Below are 12,497 nucleotides of genomic sequence, written 5' to 3' on the forward strand. Positions count from 1 at the left end.
GCAGAGTGGACAGTGAGAGAGAGAGACAGAGAGAAAGGTCTTCCTTTGCCATTGGTTCACCCTCCAATGGCCGCCGCAGCCGGCGCACCGCGCTGATCCGATGGCAGGAGCCAGGTGCTTCTTGTGGTCTCCCATGGGGTGCAGGGCCCAAGCACTTGGGCCACCCTCCACTGCACTCCCGGGCCATAGCAGAGAGCTGGCCTGGAAGAGGGGCAACCGGGACAGAATCCGGCGCCCTGACCGGGACTAGAACCGGGTGTGCTGGCGGCGCAAGGCGGAGGATTAGCTTAGTGAGCCACGGAACCAGCTCAGTTAGAATGTAAATGGTCAGATAACTCTATGCACTGATAGTGATTTTTGTAGTCTGTCGCCAGGATAAGTTTATGGATGTTAATAGAGTGTTCCTTGTCTAGGGGAATATATTATCTGGATCTTCCCAGTAATAGTAAGTCCACTATAATTTAGTAAATGCAGCCAACTGCATTGTAATTTATATGTTTTACTTAAATTGTAATTTATATATATTTTAAGTTATGATACTTCTCAGTTGTAAAAGGAAAGGTAATTCAGTATTTTCTATAACGCATATCTTTCTCTCAAAGCTTCATTTCTACTGATGGTAGTAGGAAAGGAGGTTGGTGAGAATGGCAGAAACCTGGATTAGACTCTTTTCAAAGGCTCCTTATAGTAAGAGTTACGTAGCTTTGAAGGTCAAGTTTGTTGTCAATGTTATTTTCTCTTTTCCATGAGGCTTTTCTCTTCCTGTCTCATTTGTTAGATGGCATATTCAGATGGATGGGTGTGGTGTATTTCAGGAAGTTTTTATGTTTTCAGATTGAGGAGTGGAATGAGAAAGAGCCTCTGGTGTTTTCTCTATGAGCTGGATTCTTGCTGGTCCCTGCTGAGATGGTCCCCTCCATTCTGATTATGGGGTCTGCTGAGAATTGAACTTTGAGTTCCGTGTAAGCACCAACTGTCCATGGAAACTACTGTCTATGTTGTGTTTCTACCTCATCCTTATGCCAACTCTCAGATTACATTAATCTCCTCCTTATCACTGAACACCTTCACTGGGACCATAGGAACTTTTGGATTCGTGCACATCAATGTATGAAGATATGTTGTATAATCCCTATGGATTTAGCTTGGAAGAGTAAGTTCTATTACTACAGTAGCAGAAATTGAACACCAGCTTCATTTAGGAAGTCATAGCATGAGTACAAAATAAATGTTGACACTAGAGACTAAGAATCAGGTTCTGAAAGTGTAGATTGATGTGGCCTGCTCATTACAGTGTACATGTGTGACAATGGAATAAATGGACTTGAAACTAGCTATTGAAGGTGTTGGCTTGAGATGCTGTTGTCTAGCATCAGAATACCTGGACCCAGTCCTCCACTGTAACTCCTAATTCTAGCTTCCTGCTGATGTACCCCATGGGAGGCAGTGGCGGTGGCTCAAATATTTGGGTACCTGCCACATACATGAAAGAGTTTGAACTGTGTTCTCAGTGATTACTGTGGCCTCTGCCCAGCCACTCTACAGGTGTCTGGGGAGTGAGCTGGCAGATAAGAGCTTTCTTTCTGCCTCACAAATAAATAGTTTTTTTAAAAAGTCACATTTTTAATTATGAAAAATTTATCATACTTAACAAAGTAAAATAGACTCTATAATTTACCCTCTCTAAGTCCTTAGTAAAATGTTTAGCTTATTAGAAAACATTTTGTAAATTTTTATCCTAAAACTTGCGTTAATACATAGAAACATACACCAAAATGTGCACATATTATATACATATTATAAATGTATATATTATGAATTTTTAGAAAAAAACAGTATATTTGTACAACTAGTGAAGAACAGGAAACAGATTAGCAATTCTGCCTGATAATTAAAATTTAGATTGTTTATTATACTGGATATATACTATTCTATGGTGTGAATTTTGCCACAGTTTATTTTTTTATTCTGTTTATATGGACATTTAAGTGGCTATAGTTTGAAGATTTATGGATAGTGTTGGTGTAAAAATTCTTGCACATATCTTTTAGTGAAGAGAAAGTACAATCTCTGTTGTGTAGATTCCTAGGAGTGAAATTGCCAGATCTTAGGGAGTGGATATCCTCAGCTTTTGGTGATATAACCAGCATTTTCTTAAGGGTTCCAAATTGATTTTCTACCATCTGGAATATATCTGATTATTCCACATCTCTTTCAGCGGGTATTCCCAGATATATAAGTCTACAGATTCATAGTATTTGCTATATAGTCATAGTTCATTGTACCTTTAACCTACAATTCTCTGATTACTTGTGCAGTAGATTTTCTTTTTTTTAAAGATTTTATTTATTTATTGAGAGGTAGAGTTACAGACAGTGAGAGGGAGAGACAAAGAGAGGTCTTCCTTCCTTTAGTTCATTCCCCAGATGGCCGCAACAGTCGGAGCTGCACAGATCCAAAGCCAGGAGCCAGGAGCTTCTTCCAGGTCTCCCACATGGGTGCAGGGGGCCAAGGACTTGGGCCATCTTCCACTGCTTTCCCAGGCCATAGGAGAGGCTAGACTGGAAGTGGAGCAACTGGAACTAGAACTGGCATCCATATGGGATGCCAGCACCACAGGCGGAGGATTAACCTGCACTACAGTGCTGGCCCCCAGTAGATTATCTTTTCCATATTGGATTGATCATTTGGACATATTCTTTCGTGAGTTTCTAATGAGTAGTGAGCCTCCTTCCCTAATGCTTTGTAAGAATTGTTTATAAGTTCTATATATGAATCCTTTGTTAGATGTATTCTTCATGAGTATCTTTTCCACTTCTGTGGGTTGCATTTTAAGAATCTTAATGGTATTTTTGAGAAACATAACTTCTTTATTTGATTATTGACACAAAAATTATACATATTGAAGCAGAACTGTGTGATGTGTTAGTTCTTGGGCACATCTTGTTTTGTTCAAATAAGTGTAACTTAGATCGCTCTCCTCAAACAGTTATCATTTCTTTGTAGTGAAAACATTCACTTTTTCTAGCCCGCCTGAAATATGTAGTTTATTGCTGTTCTCTGTAGTCACTCTGGTGTGATAGAACATTGGAACTTGTTTATCCTATTTAACTCTAACTGGGTACCTGTTGTTCTACGTTTTCCCATCCCTTCCTCCCTTTGTAAGGTAATTTTAGCCTCTGGTAACCATTATTCTTCTCTTAACTTCTGTGAGATAAACTTTTTTAGATTCCACATTTGAATAAGATCATGTGGTATTTGTCTTTATATGCCTGGCTTATTTCACTTAAAATAATGACTTCCAGTTCCATCCATGCCATCACAAAGGACAGGATTTCATCCATTTTGTGGCTGAATTGTATCCCCCTGTGTATTTGTGTTTTATTTTCTTTATGTATTCCTCAGTTGATGAACACTTGGGTTGTTTGCGTTTCTAGGCTATTGTGAATAGTGCTGCAGTAAACATAGGAGTGCAGCTATCTTTGCAACACAGTGATTTCATTTCCCTTGGATATCCACCTAGTAGTGGGAGTGCTGGGTCAAGAGCTAGTTCTATTTTTAATTTTTTGAGCAAACTCTATTGTTTCCACATTGCCTTTTCTAATTTACATTCCCATACCTGCAGTGATTCCTTTTCCTCTCTGTCCTTATCTGTACTTGTTATCTTTTGTCCTTTTTTGTTTTCCATTTGAGTGGCAGAGAGAGAATGAAACAAAGACAGTACCTGTCTGCTGGTTCACTTCCCAAGTGCCCACAGCAACCCAGATTGGAGCAGGCCAAAGCCAGGAGCTGGGTATTCAATCCAAGTCTTGCATATGGATGGCAGGGGCCCAATTACTTGAGCCATACCCACTGACTTCCAGGGTCTACATTAACAGGAAGCTAGGATCAGGAGCAAAGCTGAGACCTGAACCCAGGCACTTTGAAATGTGAGGCAGGTGTCTTTCAAGTGGTGCCCCCATTACGGTGCCAAATACCCATTCTTATTGTTTGTGTTTTTTTTTTTTTTTTTATAATAGCCATTCTAATGGGAGTGGGGTGATACTATATTGTAGCTTTGATTTCCCTTTCCCTGTTGAGTAGTGATGTTCTTTTTCTTTTCTTTTTAAAGATGTATTTATTTATTTGAAAGGCAGAGTTAGAAAGAGGGAGGGACAGAGAAGGAAAGAGAACTCTTCCACCTGCTGCTTCACACACCCAAATGGCCACAGTGGCCACAGCTGAGCCAATCTGAAGCCAACCTGAAGCTGCTTCTGCGTCTCCCACGTGGGTGCAGGAGCCCTAACACTTGGGCCATCCTCCACTGCTTTGCAGGCCATAGCAGAGAGCTGTATCACAAGTGGAGCAGTCAGGACTCAAACCAGCACCCATATGGGATGCCAGCACTGCAATTGGCAGGTTTACCTGCTATGCTACAGTGCCAGCCCCGGTAAGTGTTTTTCCATATACATGTTGTCCAGTTGTATGACTTTATTATTTTAAGAAAAATCTGATTAAATCTGTTGCCCATATTTTTAAATTCAGATTATTTGCTTTTTCTTTATTAGCTTGTTTAGGTTCATTAAATAAATATTAACCTTTTGTTAGATTACAAGGGTACTTCAAGAAGTTCATGGAAAATAGAATTAAAGGATGACTTTGGTGCCAAAATTTGAAATTATAAGTACAGTTGGAAAATATATTCTTCTGTTCTGTAGGTTGTTTTTTTACTCTGTTGATTCTTTCCTTTGCTGGTTCATATTTTGATACAATCCCATGTACTTATTTTTGCTTGTGTTTCCTGTGCTTTGGGCAGCTTATCCAAAAAAATCCTTGCTCATCCCAGTGTCTCAAAGTTAATGATTTTTATGTAAAACAATATATCAGTTACTTTCTTTTTAAAGAATCTCAGCTGTTCAGTGATCACAAAGATGTGTAAAAACACTACTTCATATTTAAAATTGAATATATAATGTATTTGATAGCTGCTTTTCAATTTTTATTTATTTGAAAAACAGATAAAGAGAGACAAGTGACAGTCAGACAGAAAGAGTGAGATCTTCCATCCAGTGGTCAATTTCCCAAATGACCACAACAATTGAAGTTGGGCCAGTCTGAAGCCAAGAGCTGGGGACTCACATGTGAGTGCCGGGGACCCAAGTACTTGAGCCATTACTTGTTGCCTCTGAGGCTGGCCATTAACAAGAAGCTAGAATGAGAACGGAGCTGGGACTGGAACCTGGGCACTCCAATATGGAATGCTGATATCCAAGTGGCATCTCAATTGCTGTGCCAAATGCATTCTCCTACTTTTAAATATATGTTAAAACAAGCAGAATTGATCATTATTTACAATATAGATAACTTTTTTTTTAACTAAAAAAGATTTCTTTGAAGGGGAGAGTGAAACAGAGGGATAGGCAAAGATATCTTCTATCTGTGGGTTCATTCCTCAAATGGCTGCAATAGCCAGGACTGGTCCAGACCAAAGCCAGGAGCTCAGAATTCCATCTTGGTCTTCCATGTGGTGGTAGAGGCCCATGTATGTGGGACATCTTCCACTGCTTTCCCAGTCACATTAGCAGGGAGCTGGACTGTAAGCAATGCAGCTGGACCCGGAACCAGTGTTCCTACATGGGATGCTGGCATTGTAGGCAGCGGCTTAGCTTGCTGTGCCATGACACTGGACCCTAGCGCACCAAGTAATTTCATCTTTATTTTACAAAACTGATGCCAGATTTGATTTTGTCAGATGCTTGCTGTTTTCATGAACTAATCCAGTAATCTTTCAGTTAGTATATCCTTTCTACAGTTAGTGTGACAAAATCTTGCTAATGACCATGAAGTAGTATCTTACGAGGTATACATTTGTTCTTACGTTGAACTTCCACTTATTGGTTCTAGTTCATCCATGTATTGTATCACTTATTTATTTAACAGATAGTATCTGAGTCCTATCACATCCCAACTGACTTTCAGGGATGCAAAGATGAATAAGTGCCTTGGGGATTCAGAGTTGACCTGAGGAAACAGGCATGATAGAAGGGATTTTTTTAGAGGTCATAGTCATAAAATGTGGTCGACAAATCAAAGCACCTCACCTTATGTTGTTCTGTCTTCTGAACAGAGGCTTTCATATTTTCCACTCATACAAATTTAAGATTCCTTATCAGTCTGGTCATTCTTTAGATAGCCTAATTAATCACTCACATCTTTAAAATTATAAAATATTAGAATACAGTGGCCCATACGGTGTGAAAAGAGAGCATGGGTCCTTTAGTGTTTCTGTTGATTCAGCCTAAAGCAGCTTTGTCATGTGTTGGCTATGCATCATACCATTTTGACATACAAAACTTGTATTTTGAAAAATCTGAATGAATTCCTAAATCTTATTTTGATTTTTGTTAAGTGAAGTATCCTGCAACTTTTTTTTTTTCAGTTAATTTTGGGTAAACAAATATTGCTAGTCAATGGAAACCTTGTTTTATAAGAATGTTATGGTGTAGGATTTTGTTTTTGGTTGAAAGATAAGTGACAAAAACAGATATAAAGCTATTTAGTCACTATATCTCGTGTGTGTGTGTGTGTGTGTGTGTGTGTGTTGTAATAAATGTAAGTAAATGCACCAAAATATTCATGTCATTTATTCTGAGTGATTCCATATGCTTTAAAATGTGTGCTAATCTTGTTTGTTTTCATATGAATCATGCCATATATTCTATCATTTAACTATCTTTAATTCAGGTGAGATTCCATCTATGTATTTTAAGTCTAAGCAACTGTTACTTAGAAATGTTTACTGGTACACACTTTTGGACATTTATGTATTTTTTAAAAAAAATATTTATTTATTTGAAAGCCAGAGTTAGAGAAAGAGAATATCTTCTTTTCACTGCTTCACTTCCCAAATGGCCACAATGACAAGGGCTGGGCCAGGTCAAAGCCAGGTCAAAGCCAGGATCATGGAACTCCATCTGAGTCTTCCATATTGGTGGCAGGGGCCCAAGCATTGAGGTTACCTTTTTCCTTTCCAGAAACATTAGCAGGGACCTGGATCAAAAGTGGAGTAGCGTGGGACAGGTACTGTGGCATAGTGGGTAAAGCTGCCGTCTGCAGTGCCAGCATCCCATATGGTCGCTGGTTCCAGTCCTGGCTGCTCCACTTCCAATCCAGCTCTCTGCTTTAACTTGGGTAAGCAGTAGAAGATGGCCCAAGTCCTTGGGCTCCTGCACTTGTGTGGGAGACCTGGAAAAAGCTCCTGGCTCCTTGTTGCTGATCGGCACAGCTCCAGCCATTGCGGCCATCTATGGAATGAAATCAGTGGATAGAAGACCTCTCTCTATCTGCCTCTGCCTCTGCCTCTCTGTAATTATGCCTTTCAAATAAATAGATATAAATGTTTTTAAAAAAAGTGGAGTAGCAAGGACTTGGTGTTGCAGGCTTTGGGTTAACCTGCTGTATCTCAATACTAGCCCCACTTTTGGACATTTAAAAACATATTCAAGTTAATCAACATTTCTTAACTGTAGATGTGTAAATATTTATGAAATTATCCAGATGTTCTATTGGATAGCCTTAATGTTAGTGTATTATTTCACAGAAAAATTAGTAAAATCATCATCAGAAACCTACTAAAATAAAAAAAATGCCATTATTTATTCCCTGGGCTACATTAATAACATTATTCAAAATGAAAGAGCATTAGTTGGATATAATATGTTCTTAGTGGATCTGAGATATCCACGTTGGACATTACACCATTTTCCTAATTTCTCATATGGGCTCTGTTCAGTGACATTGCGATATATTATAAAAAAATTCACAATACTTTTCATCTCATCCAGTGAAGGTGAGGTACAGGAGTATCTACTCACATCTTGAACCTGGACTGGCTTTGTGTTTTCCTTTGAGCAACAGAATGGATTGAAGAGAATACTACTGGAGTTCTGAGCTTGGGCTTTATGAGGTCTTTAGTTTTCCCTCTTGCTGCTCTTGGGAATCCTACACCAAAATACATGGGTTAGCCCACTGGATAATGAATGATACTTGATCTGGAGTCCCAACCAACAGCTAGCTAATGCCAGACACTAGAGTGGGTCATGAACTGCCAGCACACTGCAGATACATGAGTGAGCCCAGTGAAAAGCTGCAAAAGGCTCTCCCAGCTGAGCTTACACCAACTGTCAACCTGCAGTTTCATGAGCTAAAAAGGTGGTTTTTATGACTAAATTTTTGGTGGTATATTATATGGGATTGGTTAATTGATACAGATATATATTGCACTTTTATAATAAATGCCATGATGTTTATTTCCATGTAAATTTTATTAAAATTTTCTTTTTCCATGAGTTTTGGAGTTTTGCTGTGTTCACTTTAATATAACATTTTAGAAATCCATTTTATTCTTGTACATATGCTGTGAAATGAAAAGGAGCACTATATGAATATAATTTTTTACTAATGAGTTTATATTGAGAAATTAAAGATCCTACTGCTTATTACAGGTCTTGAAGAACTTAGCTGTCTTTGCTCTATTCTTCTTATTATTTGTTCTTAAAAGTTTTAGCTATTTAAGTCTGACAATAATTAATACTTCATGAAATGATGAGAATTGGAAGGAAATATTGATAAATGGCTCATAAATTCTGCATTCTGGCTGTTGAACCTGGAGGGCTGTTTACTCTAACAAGAGGAAGTCCACTTCAGGTGTGTTGCCTTGGTTGTAATAAATCAGCTCACAATGGAAATATGTCTATTTGAATTAAAACTATATTTGGCTTAATGTCGCTCCCCCTCTTCGTGGAGGAACGACACTAAGCCCTGCCTAGGCTTCATATCCGAGTCATGGCACCATTATGTCACTCCCCCTCTTCGTGGAGGAACGACACAGGACCCTGCGCTGTTCTTTCGTCTGCTCGGCCTTCCCCGGGTTTGCTGCTGGTTCTTCCCGGGTTGGCTACTATCCCTTCCACCTCCGTGGAAGGGCAGTTCCCCCTGGCCACATTCCCCACTTCCGCAGGGGAGCGGCACACCGCCGGCCGGCTCTTCTCGGGGGCTGCACAGGTGTTCCTTCAGCTACATGTTCCCCTTAGATGTTCCCCGTGCATGCCGTCTCTCTCCTCCTTTATAGTCCTCCTCCGCCAATTCTAACTCAGCTGCCCACACGCCGAGTACGCTGCTCTCCAATCAGGAGCAAGTCCTACAGTTTCTTGGTTGAACTGGAGGCAGCTGTGCGGAAGCTGTTTACTTCTCTCCCAGCGCCATATTGTGGGAGAGCAGATGCATAGAATAAGTCTTAATTCCAGTAACTCAGTCTAGTCCGGTTTGCTCCCCACAGATCCCCCTTTCTTTTTATTTTTGGCGTTGATACGCGCCTGTCTTCGGTGTCCCGCGGCACACACTCTGCTCTACTTGCTAGAGTTGCCACAGGTTCTTACAAGTCCTATCAATCAGGCAAACCGAATCCGGGTCCTCTCTTCGCCATGTTGTGAGGAGGTTTTTAGGCGCTGATGCGTGCCTGTGTTCGGTGCCCTGCAGCCCATGCTCTGCTCTGCCTGCAGGGGCTTACAAGCCCTAACAATCAGGCAAACCGAATCCAAGCCTTCTCATTGCCATATTGTGGGGGAGACTTATTAGTGTTGGTTCGTGCCTATCTTCGGTGACCTGCAGCTCGTAAGTTGCTAGCGGCCCGCAGGTGCTCATCGCCTCACTTAATCAGGCAGACCGAATCCAAGCTTTCTAATTGCAGTATTGTGGGGAGGCCTTTCTGATGTTAATTCGTGCCTGTCTTCGGTGACCTGCGGCGCATAAGCTGCTAGCACCGCAGGTGCTCATCGCCTCACTAATCGGGCAGACCGAATCCAAGCTTTCTCATTGCCATGTTGAGGGGAGGCCTTTCTATTTCTCTATTTCTCTATCTCCGGGCATTCCTATTTCTCCCATTTTACTTCTATCTTCCAGCATTCCTATTTCTCTCATTTTACTTCTAAACTTCTGTTTCTCTTATCCCTGCGGCTTCCCGGCGGCGCTCGCCCCGAGGCTGCTTCTCGGCACCTCGCCCCGCTGGCGGGTTCCCGGCTCTGCGCGCACGCTCCGCGGTCTCCACGCACTTCGCGCCCGCACCACGGCCTCGCGCCAGCCCCGTGTTCCCTATTTATTCACGCCCCGTGCTCTCTCTGCACGCGGCGGCTTCCGCGAATGTTTCCGCCACCACCGGCATTCAGTCCAAGTTCCCCGGACTAACCTGGCGAATCCTGGCGGCCCACGTCTCTGCCTCTGGTTCCAGATCTTCGCCTCTTGCTCCCCGGGGTGACTTGAAGAATTCCAAGGTGGCTTATATCTCCGCCTCGGTCTGCACTCGCGGCTTCATCCTCCCTAACATTTTTCTCTACCCGGTATGTTTCCTTAAGTTTTCTTCCAACAATATTCCTCTCATTTCTCCTGGCTTCTCCCCACAGTCCGTATCCGAGTCCAAGCCTCCTCCAGGTTTCACTTTCGCTTTCAATCTCCTAGCTTCCCCGCCATAGTCCACATCCGAGTCTATGAAAGCTTTCACTTTCGCTTTCAATCCTAACTTCTTTCCCACAGTCCATATCCGAGTCTATGCCTAGGCTTTCAATAGCTTCTTCCGGCACCTAGGCTCTTTGCTAGTCTCTCTCTCCGTTATTTTCCCACTTCTTCCCGTTTCTTCCCTCCTAAGTTTCCTATCCGAGTCACGGCACCATTATGTCGCTCCCCCTCTTCATGGAGGAACGACACTAAACCCTGCCTAGGCTTCATATCCGAGTCACGGCACCATTATGTCGCTCCCCCTCTTCGTGGAGGAACGACACAGGACCCTGCGCTGTTCTTTCTGTCTGCTCGGCCCTCCCCGGGTTTGCTGCTGGTTCTTCCCGGGTTGGCTACTATCCCTTCCACCTCCGTGGAAGGGCAGTTCCCCCTGGCCACATTCCCCACTTCCGCAGGGGAGCGGCACACCGCCGGCCGGCTCTTCTCGGGGGCTGCACAGGTGTTCCTTCAGCTACATGTTCCCCTTAGATGTTCCCCGTGCATGCCGTCTCTCTCCTCCTTTATAGTCCTCCTCCGCCAATTCTAACTCGGCTGCCCACACGCCGAGTACGCTGCTCTCCAATCAGGAGCAAGTCCTACAGTTTCTTGGTTGAACTGGAGGCAGCTGTGCGGAAGCTGTTTACTTCTCTCCCAGCGCCATATTGTGGGAGAGCAGATGCATAGAATAAGTCTTAATTCCAGTAACTCAGTCTAGTCCGGTTTGCTCCCCACAGCTTAACTCAGTCTTTGAATTAAAATTTAATCCAAAAATAATGGAGAATTATTATATGGTAGAATATGTTCTAGTGGAAAGAATGCCATAGTTTTGACTGATGTAATGAAGTAAAACTGTAGAAACAACATTTTGATCATTCACTTGTTTTGCAATGATTATGAATACATAACATCGAATGTCAAGTTGAAAGAGGAAGGGTATAGGTAACTACATTTCTCTTTTAAGCAGTATTTGAATATAACGGATTTTTAAAAAATTTCCCCAGCCACTGTAGAATTATGCACTTTAAAAGTTGAGTGGTTTGGCTGGCGCTGTGGCTCAGTAGGCTAATCTTCCGCCTTGCAGCGCCAGCACACCGGGTTCTAGTCCCGGTCGGGGTGCCGGATTCTGTCCCGGTTGCCCCCCTTCCAATCAGCTCTTTGCTGTGGCCCAGGAGTGCAGTGGAGGATGGCCCAAGTCCTTGGGCCCTGCACCCGCATGGGAGACCAGGAGAAGCACCTGGCTCCTGGCTTCGGATCAGCGCGCAGGCCGCAGCGGCCATTGGAGGGTGAACCAATGGTAAAGGAAGACCTTTCTCTCTGTCTCTGTCTCTCTCTCTCTCTCTCTTTCACTGTCTACTCTGCCTGTCAAAAAAAAAAAAAAAAAAAAGTTGAGTGGTTTGAATTGAGAATGAGCAGTTATATTTTCTGAAAATAAGGTTTACAAATCTTGAGTGGTTTTAAATGTTAAAACTTACTTTGGACAATAAGAAGATAAGAATCATTACACACTAATCTCTTAGACTTCAGTTAGCAGTATCAAATATTTAAAACAATTTTTATGGATTTTCACTGACTTTAACTTTTGACATAAAATGCATTCATCTGAATAATTTGAAATCTGAGATGCCAGTTAAAGGATTCTCAAACCTATGTAGTTTTTATAAAATTGGAAAGGAATTACATCATGGAAGTTAGAATCAGTCTGCTATGCCTACAAATTCCAGTTCTACCATTTAGTTGGGGGAGTAAATTTGAATTTGTTACGTATTCTCTAATCTGGATCCTTTATATAAAAAAGGAAGACTATAATGAAACCTTCACAGAGTATTTGTAAGAGTAAGGCATGATTTATTCAGTGCCTGGATTAACATGGTCCTTTAACAAATTAAACCAGTTGTTGTATTCTCCAAGATTTTGGCTTAAATTTTCTTTGAAGTGATGTGACAGTTTTTGTGGTTTTGTTTTTAGTGGTG

General features: G+C 41.8%; 1 protein-coding gene across 11 annotated transcripts in view; it reads left to right on the forward strand.

Moving 5' to 3' along the window:
* Window positions 1-12,497, forward strand: part of NAV3 (neuron navigator 3) — a 966,035-nt gene that overhangs the window by 562,528 nt on the left and 391,010 nt on the right. Inside the window, exon 1 of one of the 11 annotated variants that reach the window (XM_089307478.1) lies at window positions 4,313-4,429. The exons of the other annotated variants lie outside the window; for them this stretch is intronic. The gene's annotated coding sequence lies outside the window, so the exon portion shown is untranslated. Of the gene's footprint in view, window positions 1-4,312; window positions 4,430-12,497 lie in introns of those variants that run through there. 11 annotated transcript variants of the gene reach the window in all.

This window comes from Oryctolagus cuniculus, chromosome 11, assembly GCF_051225735.1.
Source record: "Oryctolagus cuniculus isolate XC-2025 breed Fujian yellow rabbit chromosome 11, ASM5122573v1, whole genome shotgun sequence".
NCBI classification, from domain to species: domain Eukaryota; kingdom Metazoa; phylum Chordata; class Mammalia; order Lagomorpha; family Leporidae; genus Oryctolagus; species Oryctolagus cuniculus.